A 14,618-nucleotide genomic window follows, 5' to 3' on the forward strand; every position below is an offset into this window, starting at 1 on the left:
AGTGGTGAGGATCTTCACCGACAACACCACCACGATGTTCTACATACGGAAGCAGGGGGGGCACCAGATCCCCAGCCCTATCCAAGGTGGCCCAGGATCTGTGGCACTGGGCCGTCGCCCAGGGGATGTTTCTGGTTCCCTTCCACTTGGCAGGAATAAAAAACACCATCGCTGACTCACTCAGCAGGGAGCTGCGCTCGTGCCACGAGTGGGAACTACGTCAGGACCAGGTGGATCGGCTCTTTCGACAATGGGGCAAACCCCGGATCGACCTTTTCGCGACGGCGACGAACTCCAAGCGCCAGAGGTTCGCCAGCAGGTTCCCGCAGCCGAGGAGCATGGGCGATGCTTTCTCGTTCCCCTGGGACGGCCTGTTTCTATACACGTTCCCTCTGTTGCCGTTGCTGCTCCGCCTCATCAACCAGCTCAAGAAGTCCAGGTGCAGAATGATCCTCGTCGCACCGGCGTGGCCGAGGCAGACCTGGTTCTCGGACCTTCTGGACTTGTCAAAGTCCCCACCAGTCAAGCTGCCGGCGGACGCGTATCTTCTCTCCAGAGAAGGAGGCGCCATTCTCCATCACGACCCACAGTCGCTAAACTTGCAGGCCTGGCTCCTGCAGCACTAGAGTTTGGAGGGTACTTGAGAGGTTCTTGCAAAAGCCAGGGCGTCCTCAACTCTTAAGTGTTACGGTCATAAGTGGAAGAGGTTCTCTGTCCGGTGCCGTGCACAGAAGATTAACCCTCTGCGGATTACGGCCCCTCAAGTACTGCCTTACCTACTGTCGCTGGCCAAAGCTGGACTGGCTCACGCCTCCATCAAATTACATCTGGCTGCCATCTCCCGATATACCAGGACTACGGGACAGGCGTCCTTGTGGTCTCATCACCTGGTGAAGGAATTTATGAAGGGACTATTCCGATCGTACCCGGCGTGGGAGCTTAATGTGGTGCTGACCAGGCTCATGGGGGCCCCATTCGAGCCTATGCATTCGGCGCCTTTGAAGTTCCTGCCATGGAAGACAGCGTTCCTCGTGGCCATCACCTCCGCACGACGAGTGGGAGAGATCCAGGCCCTATCGTGCAAGCCTCCATACTTGACTTTTCATGACACGAGGGTGGTGCTGTGGACGCACCCCTCCTTCATGCCCAAGGTGCCGTCGGACTTCCACCTCAACGAGCCCTTGGTGTTACCAGTTTTCTTCCCGTCGCCTTCGACGCCGGCCGAGAGGACTTTGCACTTGCTGGATGTAGCTAGAGCGCTGAAGTTCTACGTGGACCGCACAAAGAGTTTTCGGAAGACGTCGCAACTGTTTGTGAACTTTGGGTCTGTGAATCAAGGGAAGGCTCTCTCGAAGACTTCCATTTCCAGATGGCTCTCCGGCTGCATCATGCACTGTCACCGGTTGGCAAACCGACCGCCGCCTGGCCGTCCGAGAGCCCATTCGACCAGAGCGTTCGCTGCTACCACGGCGTTCCTGTCTGGTGTGCCCCTGCTGGACATCTGCAGGGCTGATACGTGGAGGTCGACGCACACCTTCACAAGATTCTACTGCGTCGATCGGGACTCCAGGGAGGAGTCCAGGATCAGCCAAGCAGTGCTGCGCAACCTGTTCACCTAAGGTGAGCCTGGTGAGGAGGTAAGAATTGCTTAATGTTGAGTTTTGGATGTAATGCTTAATGTTGAGCCTTTGCTACCTCCCGTGGTTGTGCATGTGTATACTGCTATGTATTCTTTTATTCATGAGCATGTGAATCCATGCCAGACCCCATGCTGGAGAAGGAACAAGTTACTTACCTGTAACTGTTGTTCTCCAGCATGGGTCTGGCATGGATTCACATGCGAACCCTCCCACCTACTCCTCTGCGGCTCTTCACTTGGTCATACTGCCACTTTGCGTGCTACCAAATCTGAGGATGGCTGCCAGAGGCGGGGCTTAGGGAGAGGGCAGTCTTCGGCTGGGGGCAGTATGACCCAGAGATCAGTGATTGGTTACTACTAAGAAAGACAGATCAGAAAGAAAACTGATACTGATTTTTTCTTTACCGAGGATTCCCAGCCTGACGACGGGGAATGTTCATGAGCATGTGAATCCATGCCAGACCCGTGCTGGAGAACAACAGTTACAGGTAAGTAACTTGTTCCTTATTTCCCGTCACCTTCGTCGCTGGCTGCGAGGACTTTGCACTCACTGGATGTAGCTAGAGCGCTGAAGTTCTACATGGACCGCACAAAGAGTTTTCGGAAGACATCACAGCTGTTTGTGAACTTTGGACCTTTGAACCAAGGGAAGGCCCTCTCAAAGGCTTCCATTTCCAGATGGCTCTCCGGCTGCATCATGCACTGTCACCGGTTGGCAAACCGATCGTTGCCCGGCCGTCCGAGAGCCCATTTGACCAGAGCGATTGCTGCTACCACAGCGTTCCTATCTGGTGTGCCGCTGCTGGTCATCTGCAGGGCTGCTACGTGGTGGTCGACGCACATCTTTACGAGATTCTACTGCGTCGACAGGATTCCAGGGAAGAATCCAGAGTCGGCCAGGCAGTGCTGCGCAACCTGTTCGCCTGAAGGTAGGCCTGGTGAGGAGGTAAGAGATGCTTAATGTTGAGCCTTGCCACCTCCCGTGGCTGTGCATGTGTGTACTGCTATGTATGCTTGTATTCATCAGCGTGTGAATCCATGCCAGACCCCATGCTGGAGAAGGAACAAGTTACTTACCTGTAACTGCTGTTCTCCAGCATGGGTCTGGCATGGATTCACATGCAAACCCTCCCTCCTACCCATCTGCGGCTTTTCACTTGGGCCTACTGTTAGGCAGAAACCTGTGCAGTTCCCTTAGGGACCACTGCAAAAGATTTAAGACTACAGGTATTTGGCAGTAAACCCACTTGGTAGCAGTCCGTACCACACAGATTCACTTGGTAGCTGTGGCTGAGCAGTCAGACTTCCCTCAAGAATAGTTAGGCAGTATATAGAGTATACAGAAGAGGTACAGAGATACAGTAGCATAAGCAAACACTGACCAGAGCTTTGGTGTAAAAGTATATAGTTATTTATTTAAAGACACACTTGTAGATTACACTAGCACAAAGAGGTGAGTAAATTCAACACACAGTCACTACTATATATATACAACCCTAATTACTTATTAGACAAGTCTTAATGAGAAACACCACTTATTTTCAGACAGAAGTGAGCGCTTAACATAAGATGGCACTCTAATAAGTTATTAAAACGGGAGGGAAAAAAGGCAGAGTTATGGAAGCACACAAATTTCAATACTTTTTAAAAGAACCACAGTAAGGCAGGATAGGCAGAGTTCTACTGGAGAGCAAGGAAGTCAATTGCAAGGTCCACTCTTGGAGAGAGCAAGCAGAAGGGGTCCAGGTTCACACAGTGGGGTTATGCCCAAAGAGTCTTGTAGATAGTTCGCACACAAAGAATGAAATTAAAGTCAGGAAAAGTTAGCTAGGTTGTCCCAGGCCAGCCCAGGTTAGAAAGTCGAGGCTTTACTGTCACCCCAAACGATCTGTCGCAAGGGAAGCCAGGCGGGACACTGTACCTTAAGTGGGAAGGAAGCTCCAGCGGGGGCAGTTGTTCCAGGCAGCGGATGCAAGTTGGTGTTTCGTCCAGAGGAAGAGGAGGTCTCGCCGTGGAGGAAAGATGAAGGTCATTGCACTGCCAGGGAAGAAACCAGCCGCGGAGTTCTTCAGTTAAAAGGTACTACCCTTCTATTCGCGTTAGTGGTAAACCGTGGTATTCCGGTTGCCGGGGTGCTTGGCATGGGCAAGGCGGCCACGAGATGCTCCAGGAAGGTGAAAAGAAGGCAAAACTGGTTATACCCACCAGTCAAAGGAAGAAGACTCCGGACTGGAGATCTCCTCTGTCGTCGGGAAAAGTGGTAAGACGGTTCAGCAGGGCTTCACCGGTGGTGTCGTCGTTGCAGGTCGGCTCAGCTTCTCCCTCCTCGGATTCTTAGGTCCTGTGGCGACTTCTGAAGTTCCAGTCCCCAAAGCCCTGCTTTTATGCAGCAAACCCCCATTCATTCAGCCTAGCTGTCAATCAAACATGCTAAGTGGTGAGCTGGCCGGCTCACCACTTGGGCCAATCACACAAGAGTGCGACTTGAGTTGCCAAGGCAACTCAGTCCAGGGTGCCCAAACCCCCTCCCACACCCCCCTGTGGTACCCAGACAGAGTGGCACCACGTTTGGAGGCTTCTGTGGAGAAGCCTGCCAAAAAGCGGAACAAAGGGCTCGACTTGGGTTGGAGTCACAGAAGAGAACACAAACGCCATTTTAGAATCGAGTTCTGGCAAAAAATACCAACCGGTGAATATTAAATAAATAAATCAGCGGTATGTTCGAGGCTATAAGAATTAAATAATTAAAGTTGGTAGCCTCGAACAATGGGAAAATCCCATAGAGATATATTCGCGGTCGAATATAAAAAGTAGTATCCACTGCCACCAGCCAAAACTCGATCAGGGGGGACGGAGACTTGCCGCCTCGAACAACAGACTCTGGGGCAATCGAATTGCCCCGACCAGTACGTCCACAATATGATGGTTTGTACTGGTTTCTGTTCATAATTTGGGACTAGTAAAGCCAATGTTGACTTTACATGCCTTGGGAGACAGTAGTCAGTCCCAGGGTATGGAGTCTATGTTTGTGGGTCGCTACGACACCCCTGGGTTACGGCACGGAGGGTGCTGTGTAATCCACATCAAAAACCCATGAGACCCTATGGAGTAAAATACCCCATAGCCCATAAAACACATGGGAAGACAAAGGAACACCTCAAATCATGTCTTAGAGTGGGAGTAAAAGAGTCTCACTCTTAGCAGGTGAAAAAAATAAACCCCAAAAATCCAGCAAAGCTGCTGGGGGACTCACTAGGTTTGGGAAATTAGCCTTTACAGAGAATTCTCCCTAACACCTACTGCCACTTTAAGTGCTACAAAATCCAAAGATGGCTGCCAGAGGAGGGGCTTAGGTAGAGGGCAGTCATTGGCTGGGTGCAGTATGACCCAGAGACCAGTGATTGGTTATTAGGAGAAAGACCGTTCAGAAACTGATTTTTTTCTTTACCGAGGATTCCCAGCCTGACGACGGGGAATATTCATGAGCATGTGAATCCATGCCAGACCCATGCTGGAGAACAACAGTTTCAGGTAAGTAGCTTGTTCTTTACCTGGAATCGCCCCAACCCCTTTGCCACCATCACCACCAGTGCAAGTGGTGCTCCCAGGGGCTGTACCGTTGGCTCCACCCGAACGGTTTACCACCGCCCCCAACAAATATGCAATATTTATGAATCAGTGACACCTGCACTTTATGTGCCATGCAGGGGCTTTCCCGAAACAACAGTTCCAGAGTAGCCTTCGTACTTTCGTATTTAGGAGGCAGTGCTGCAGACTGGTCAATACAATTGGTCGATCAGGATGACCCAGTACTCCACAACTTTGGGAGGTGCCAACAGGAAATGAAAAAGTTGTTTGGGAGACACTCCTAAGGACAAGCTCTGGATAATGAACTATTGTCTCTAAGACAGGGAAATCAGGAATTATTGACATATATAGCCACCTTTAATCGCCTCATTGCACAAACCAACTCGTGGGGAATTAAAGGATGTGCTAGCCCAAGTGGTCAATCCTTCTGAACGTTGTACAGAGTACATTAATCTGACGTTGCAACTAGATCGTAGATAACAAGACCAGAAATTAGATTGCACGAGAACTGAAGGGAGAACAGTCAACATGCGAACCAGGGATAACCACGTCAAGGCCCATGAAGCGGCAAAACTCATGCAAATCGGAGGGTTGCGGGCCCCCATATTTAAGGCAGAGAGGGAAAAAAGGAGGCAACAGCTTTGTTTATATTGTGGCAAGGCTGGACACTTTCTGCGAGATTGCCCAACAAAACCCCCCAGGAAAACTGTAGGTGCAACGGACAATAACGATAATGAGCAAAACCAGGCTTCGGCTCTGGAACACTCCAGCGCCAGACAAGGGTAGGGGTCCCCTTGTCGAACGAAATAAAGAAAGCAGTTCAGACCTCACACCTAGTCATTCTGGTACTTATAGTCCACCCTCAGCATCCATCAAGGGTACACGCCTTGGAGGCGTATATCGACAGTGGTGCAGTTGGTAACTATATTGATCAGGATCTAGCTGCCCGAATAGGCCTTCCTCTTCAGCATAAATCGCAGATGGAAAACGTAACTGCAGTGCATGGCTCTCAACTATCCTCTGGACCAGTAATGCAACACACCAAAAAAGTTATGCTGATATGTCTGGACGGTCATCGAGAAGGCATCTCTTTTGATCTTATTGGAGCACCACAGTTCCAGATGATCCTAGGAATGCCGTGGCTGGAGACCCATAATCCCAGAATAGACTGGAAAACACGAGTGCTGACCTTTCCGCAAGAATGCGCCAAAACCTGTTATCCTAAGAACTTGCAGAAACCCAAATCCAAAGCAAAGGCACTTCTGGCTCTTGCGAGCACCTTACCCCCGGAATATCTGGACTATAGGACGTATTACAAAAGGAACAAGCGAATACGTTGCCCCCGCATAGACCCTATGACTGCCAGATCGACCTGATACCCATGGCCCAAATCCCTTGCAGTCCAATATATGCCTTGACAGAGCAAGAAAATCAACACCTACGAACCTACCTAGATCAGTACCTGGCGAACGGATTTATTTGTCCATCTAAGTCCCCTGCATCCTCAGCGCTCTTCTTCGTACCCAAGAAGGAAGGAGACCTCAGAACGTGCATCGATTAGAGGGCTTTGAACCAAATTACGGATAAAAATAGGTATCCTCTACCACTCATCCCAGAACTTCTCGACCAGGTAAAGAGCGCTCGGATCTATACGAAGCTAGACCTCTGGGGGGCTTATCACCTCGTACAAGTTAAAAGTGGCGACCAGTGGAAAACAGCATTTCGGACCAAATATGGGCTTTTTGAGTATCAGGTGATGCCCTTTGGGTTATGCACTGCACCCGCAGCATTTCAGTTCTTTATGAACTATGTACTCCACGAGCAATTGGATGTCTATGTTCTTGTTTACATCGACGATATATCCTCATCTATTCGCAGCCCAAGAAAAATCATGTGGGCCATGTAGGAGCTCTGCTGGAAAAGCTCTGTCGGCACCGATTTTTTTGACAAACTGGAAAAATGCTCCTTCCACGTCACAGAGGTCGAATTTTTGGGATTTATGCTTACTCCACCGGGTGTTCGAATGGACACATGCAAGGTTGAGGCTATCCTCAAGTGGCCTTCCCTGACCTCCACCAAAGGGGTACAAAGCGTGTTGGGATTTGCTAATTTTTACAGACGGTTTATACCACAATTCTCTCAGATCGTCCATCTGATCACATCCCTTCTAAAGAAGAATAAGAAATTCTTATGGTCCGCCGAAGCAGAGAGTGCTTTTCTGGAATTGAAACAAGCCTTCACCTCGGTGCCTGTACTTCGACATCCTTGATCGGATCTAGCCTATGTGGTTGAATCTGACGCTTCCAGTATTGCCATGGGAGCCGTGCTATTGCAAAAGGACCCTGAGACGGGGCAACTCCATCCCATTGCATTTTGGTCTCGCACATTTTCAGCACCCGAAAAGAACTATGCAATTACCGACAAAGAACTCTTGGCAATCAAAGGAGCCTTCAAGACCTGGAGACACTACCTATTAGGGGCCAAACACACAGCTACTGTTATTACTGATCACCGTAATCTACAATATTTAAAAACCGCTAAAGCTCAGTCTTCACGTAAACTCCGCTGGGCTTTATTCTTTGAGTACGATTTTATAAAAACCGATCGACCAGGAGTGCGTAACGGAAAGGCAGACGCCCTATCGAGAATGGGAGAGGACCAAGACGCCTTCAATCCAGTCGACCCCATTGCCATTATTCCCGAAGAACGGATTCAACACCAGATCGCTGTAACTACCTGCTGGGAAGACTTACAAATGGATCCCCAAAGTCCGATGGACCAGACTGCCCAAAAGAAATGATTGAGTAAGGGGGATCAATATTCTATCAAATATAATCTGCAATCATGACTTGTAATGAGGCCATATATGTTCAAAACAAGGAAACACGTACCAAAATAATAGTGAACTATCACGAGTCATTGGTGGAAGGACACCCTGGAATTGCCAAGACTAGAGCCAAAATCCATGCCAATTATTGCGGGCCCTCTTGGAGGAAGGATGTATCCCAGTTTGTTACCACTTGCAGTGTCTGCGCACAAACAAAACCCAAAAACGAAACCCTGCAGGGCTATTGAGACCATTAGGAGTTCAACCAACAACATGGCATACTTTGTCACTGGACTTCATTACCGACCTGCCACCATGTGATGGGTTTAATACGATATTGGTAGTGGTAGACCTATTATCCAAGATGGCACATTTTATCCCACTGAATGGACTTCCCACTGCTGCTACTCTGGCCACAGTATTTCTGGAACAAATCGTTCGAGTACATGGTTTCCCATCTGTACTGGTTTCTGACAGGGGAGCTCCGTTTGTTTCGGCCTTTTGGAAAAGATGGTGTAAGATAGCCCAAATTGACCTCCGTCTTTCCACGAGTCATCACTCCCAAACCGACGGTCAAACGGAAAGGACGAACCAGACACTGGAACAATACCTGAGATGTATGTTTCAACAAACGGGAGAGGCCTGGAAACACATTCTCTGGTTAAGCGAATTCGCATAGAGCAACTCTATCTACACCAGCACCGGGCAGACCCCATTTTACATAATGAATGGTCGACACCCAAGAACATCCTCTTTTGATCTCCTTGATGAGTTGGAAATGCCAGCTGTTACATCATTGCATAGGATAATCACTCAATCCCTTCAAGAAGATACTGAAAATTTGAACCGTGCTAAGGAGCAACTAAAGAAACTTGCAGACCGACATAGGATAGAGGCTCCAGAATATCACGTCAGGGATAAAGTGTGGTTGGCATCCAAACACATTCCATTAAAAGGACACCGTGACTTTCGGCCAGGATACCTGGCACCATATCCGATTAAGGCCATCATAAACCCTGCAGTCATGAAATTGTATTTACCAGCCAACATGCAAATCCACCCTGTTTTCCAGGGGAACTTGAGTATGAGGTAAAAAACATCCTGGACTCCAAGAAAGTACACTCAAAATGTTATTATCTCATTGATTGGGAGGGCTTCGGGCCCCAGGATCGTACTTGGGACCCAGCTGAATGTGTCCGTGCTCCACGACTCATCAAACAATTTCACAGGAACAACCCCACCAAACCGGGACCATAGGGAAGGACAACCCTGAGAGGGGCCTTGAGGGTGAGTGCTGTCATGGCCACTGGTCATGGGCCAGTTACTTCACATCCTGCAGGGTCCCAATGGACCCAGTCTTGGCGCCTTTGGCACCAAGCTCATTATAAAGTGTGCTTTGCACACAGATTGTTGAAGGCACATGCATATGGACAGTGTGGGGCCCTAGCAATGCACGGAAGGCACGTGCAGAAGGCAGGAGGAGTGGCAAGGTGGGGCCTCAGTGTGGGGCCTAAAGGGGGTGGCTGGGGCCAGGCTCTATAAGCCGGCCCCACCTGCATGCTGGCGCTTCGCGTTAATCTGCTAGAGCAGCGTAATGCTTACCGCCGTTCAGAAGACCTTACCTGATTCAGCATGTTGTTAGGCAGAATCCTGTGCAGTGCCCTTTATGACCACTACACACAATTGAGACTACAGGTGGCAATACAAGTTTTACCTTTGGTACAAGCTTGTACTACTATGTTAAAGTGGTAGCAGTAGCGGAGCAGCCAGGCTTATCTCAAGAGTATATGAGCAGTAGCAGAGATTGGGACCACAATTACTGTGACTCGAGCAAACACTGACTCAAGGTTTCAGGTAAAAAAATAGTACATCTATTTTTAAACCATTTGTTATAAACACAACACTTCCATTAATTCAAAATCACACGTAAAATACACTGCAACCAACCAATTCACTTTGGTACACTCCAACTCAAGGTAAGTACCCTATGTTTTAACGGACCTGTGTTATGAAACAAAAGACGTTACCGGGAATATGTATGCGATCACTTTTTGACAGTAATGACAGTTCGGTGTTACTAAAACGTATATACGTGGCAAGAAATGTTACCGGGGCAAACACACACTTAGCACCTGAGTTAACCAGAGAGAGTTGAGGGCAAAAATCATAGGGAATACTTTTGTCAAGGCAGACAGAATCAGAGAAGAGTTAATAGGCCGGAGCCAGTGTCAAGTGGAACCAGGTTCCTGTTGTCGAGGATCACACAGTCGGACAGTTCAAGATTCAACATTGCCAGGAGTACTTAGATATTGTCAACAGAGGAAGCAAAAGTTATAAGAAGGAGGGAAGACAAGGGCAAGCCTTGGAGGCGAAAAAAAGGGATTCACGCCAATTCTTCAAGCAGAACACAGTACCTTATTCAATGAAGAAGCTGGTGCCACGGCAGTTGTTCCTGGTAGTTTCCTGCAGACCCACGGTTCCTGGAGCTTCGATACGAAGGAGGACGTCTGGAGGGGTCTGCACCACACAGGGATGAGCCCGGCAGCAGCAACGGTAAATAAAAGGTGCGCTCCTTAAAAACAGGAGAAGCTCTTCAGATGGCTATCCGGACCACTACAGCTGTGTGCAGCGATTTCGACCAAGAAGAGGATCCTCTAGCTGTGGAAGATGAGCTGGTTATCCCCACCAGGCTCAAGGGAAGAAGACTCCGGACTGGATCTTCTCTGGTCGTCAAAAGGGTAGATAGCTCAGGACTGCAGCAGGGCTTCACCGGGACGGGGTAGTTGCAGCAGCCGTCTTCTTCTCTGGTTCTCTTCGGTTCCTTGTAGTTCCAGTGGCGACTCTGCTTCTAGCCCAAGAGACCTGCCTTTTATGCGAAAATCCCCCATTCACACAGTCTGGCTGTCAATCACACTGCAGGGGGGTTGTCCAGCCCGGACAACCGCCTCAGCCAATCATGGCAAAGTGCGACTTGGGTTTCCTAGGATACCCTGTGCAGTGGGTGACTACACCCCTCCCTCACATTCAGCCCACCTAGACACCCAGGCGCCTGGAAGAGGGCTTCTTGGCAGAATCCCGCCAAAAGACAGTGAACAAAGAAGGCAAACCTGGTTTGCCGTGCAAAGTAAAACACAAGAAGGACTTTAACAAAAAGAAATGGCGAATAAACCCAACCTGAGCCAAAAGAAAGAGTATTTGGTCAAGCGGGTTTATGTTCGAGGCTAATATAATAGCCTAAAACAATACCACGTTTATCTAGTATAATCGCGGTAGAAAAGTTAGGGTAGATACCACTGCCACCAGCCAAGTCTAAATGTTAAAAGAGCGAAACAATGCTCTAGGAGGTACAGATAAAAAGGCTAAGGATTAACCCTTTCCAGTACTCCATGTAAGATGGGGTGTACTGGATCCGTGGTTAAATGGCTAGGTAAAGTTAATGGCAATTTGACCCTTTTCTGGGGGACAGTAGTCAGCCTCAGAAATGGAGTCGGTGGGAAGTCTAAAAGACAACCCTGTGTCACTGCACTGAAGGTGCTATGTAGCACACAAAAGAAGGGGCCTACTGAAGTGGTGTACTCCAGAGTTCACAATCACAAAAGCAGATGAAATACACATGGCAAGAACAGAGGTAAGAGTGGGGAAAAGAGGCACACTCTTACCAAGTGAAAAAAATAACTCCAGAAATCTAGCAAAGCTGCCGGGGGACTCGCTAGTTGAGGGAAATTAGCCATAAAATGAGAATTCTCCCTAACACACGTGTATCCTCAGACTCCCGAACCCTCCAGCATCTTACCAGAGTCAGCAGCATCATCGCTGGGAGCGCTGCTATCGCTTCACTTCTGCAGCTACGCGTGCCTCTTACCTGAGTCAGCCACGCCATCGCTGGAAGCACTGCCACCGCTTCACTTCTGCAGCTACGTGCGCATCTTACCTGAGTCAGCCGCATCATCGCTGGAAGCACTGCTATCGCTTCCCCTTCTGCAGCCATGCGCATATCTTACCTGGATCTGCAGCCCCTCGAGGGTGCCGCCCAGCATCCTTACCAGTCCTATCAACACGGGATCTTCTTCCGACGCACTATCCTCTAGGATCTTTATCTCTGGTCGCCTGTAGGAGTTCGGAAACCGCCCATCAAGCACCGATCAGCTGCACCTGCAAAGGGAAAGGAAACACAAGGTTACCACTTGCATAGACTTTCATACTCTAAGCAGCAATCTTCAGGTAGAGGCCACTTACCTCTGGTAGCACATCCGGGGTAGACTTTGTCATCACACGTTCCTGGGTCATCTTCATACCTAAGGGAGAAAGAAAGGACAATAAAGGGTTACGGACAATAATCATGGAGGAAGATTAACACAATCAATACAAACAATAATCATAGTTACAAAACTTACCTTCATGACGGAATGGTCGCAGCCGGTCTGGACCTTCACGCCAAGGACTAGTGATGCAACTGGGTCCATCTACAGCACCCCTGCTCGAAGAAAGCAGGACCTTTTGATCAAAACAGGTGAGCCTGCATGGGCAAACTCTTGCTCACAACCTTCTGGCCCGAAAGGTTTGAGGGGAATTCCGACGTTGCCACGCCATTTTCACTGTCTCTCATCCTCTCTCAGGAGCAGAACCAGTATCCTGGGTCCTCGATAACACAGTGGCTGGGGAGAGAGCTGATCTACGAGAGCCAGGTCCAGGGAGGGCTCCAACCGCGCCCCAACGCCCCAGCGGAGACCAGGTGAGTGTAACATTGACAGACCATCACGGAAGACCGGTGGGTTTTGTCCATTGCTCAGGCAGACTTTCGCTTGCCTTTTCCCCAACCTCACCCTTCAAACCTCCTTTCAAATCGATCAGGACGCCATTCCCCAGGGCTGAGGTACAGGAACTTCTAGACCCCAGAGCGGTGAAACTGGTTCCCCTCAGTGAGCAAGGGGGGGGGGGCCTGTTACCAGCCTGGCCTGTGCACTATCCTCGATCTTTCCCAGTTCAATCTATCTCTTCCCCATGAGAATTTCAAGATGATCACGCCCTGCCAAATAAATTCCTCTCTTCGGAAGGGCGATTGGCTCAGTGGGTGGGCCTCCAGGATGCGTACATGCACATTCTGATTGGACCCCCCATGGGAAATATATCTGGGAAATATCTGCGGTTCTCCGTGGGCGCAAAACAGATTTGAGTACTCCTTTTGGTCTCAGCTTAGAGAGACACACCGGAGACTCCTCCAAGGGCCCCGGAGCAGGTCTGCCAAAACCGGATCTTTTTCTGGGGTTCCCCGTTTGGGGCTAAGGTTGATCCCAGTTCTGCTGTGGCTCTGGATACCAGGGTCTGCCCTGAGGCTTCTGCATCTGGAGCTAACTGTACCGAGTCTTGGCTCGATTCCTCTCTCGAGGTGGCTGTATGGGCCAGGGTTAAACCCGAGGTTCCCCTTCGTGGGGCTAAATCAGACACCAACAGAATTGAGGGCCCTCATCAAGGGTCTTGCTGTAAGGTATATCCCTCAGCCTTTCCACGCGCACGGCTGTGGTGATAACTGTTCTGTTGAGGAGGGCAATAGAAGGTGGTCATGCACCATAGGCCTTCCATTACCGGTTCTGCCGAGGATCCTCCACTAGAAGCTAATTCTGGGATAGTCTCTAACGTGTAGAGTAAACACCCTAGGTCTGCCAGTGCCGGCTCTGCCGAGGTTCCTTATTTCGAGGCTAAGATGGCACGCAAGGCACCACACTCCCCTGAGGGGACTATTGCCTCGTTTGTTCCTGTGATGCAGTTCACCCCAGGTGTTGTCAAAATGGTGGCCCAACCTCTGTGGTCCACGAAGGCCATTTTGAATACCTCCCTTACAGCAACAGGGTAGTTCGTGCTTGCACAGACAGTTCGGTGGCGATGTTTTACATCAACAAGCAGGGCGGCACCAAGTCTCCTCTCCTTGTGGATCTTGCCATACAAATTTGGACTTGGCCATCCACCACATTGTTTGGCTCCAGTCTGTACACATCCTGGGTCACCTCAAGGTGGGAGCAGATTCACTCAGTCGCCAGTTGGCATCTGTTATGAGTGGGAGATGAACAGAATGTCCTCTCCAACATTTTCCATCTATGGGACACTCCAGAGGTGGACCTCTTTGTAACTTCTTCAAACAAGAAACGTCCTCTTTATGTCCAGGGACGGTTTTAGAGCGTCCTCCCTGGGAGGTTTCCTTGAGATCCCATGGGTCTACATGTAAGCTTATACTTTCTTTTCATTGCCTCTTATCCATCGGTCATTCTGTAAGCTCAGGAGCACATCTAACTGCACTCTCCTGTTCAAGGCTCCTTGGTGGGCAGTCAGATTTTGGTTTTCGGAGCTGCAGCATCTGTCTGTACCTCCCGATCAGATTGCTACAGATTCCCGACCTGCTTCACCAGAGCATTCGCCAGATGTATCACCCCTCCCCACAATTGTTCAGCTTGGGGGCCTGGGGCCTGAGTTCAGATCATTAACAAAGTTCGATCTGTCTGAGGACAATGTGCGCTTTATCCAAGCGGCCAGGAAGCCCTCTAAGCGAGCTTAGTACAGGAGCAAATGACT

At 49.6% G+C, this 14,618-nt stretch overlaps 1 protein-coding gene across 1 annotated transcript in view; it reads left to right on the forward strand.

Annotated features, from left to right (window-relative positions):
- THOC7 (THO complex subunit 7) overlaps window positions 1-14,618 on the forward strand; it is a 1,450,279-nt gene that overhangs the window by 180,144 nt on the left and 1,255,517 nt on the right. The window lies entirely within an intron of this gene.

The sequence above is a fragment of the Ambystoma mexicanum genome, chromosome 2p (assembly GCF_040938575.1).
Source record: "Ambystoma mexicanum isolate Mex_15411 chromosome 2p, UKY_AmexF1_1, whole genome shotgun sequence".
In the NCBI taxonomy this organism is placed as follows: domain Eukaryota; kingdom Metazoa; phylum Chordata; class Amphibia; order Caudata; family Ambystomatidae; genus Ambystoma; species Ambystoma mexicanum.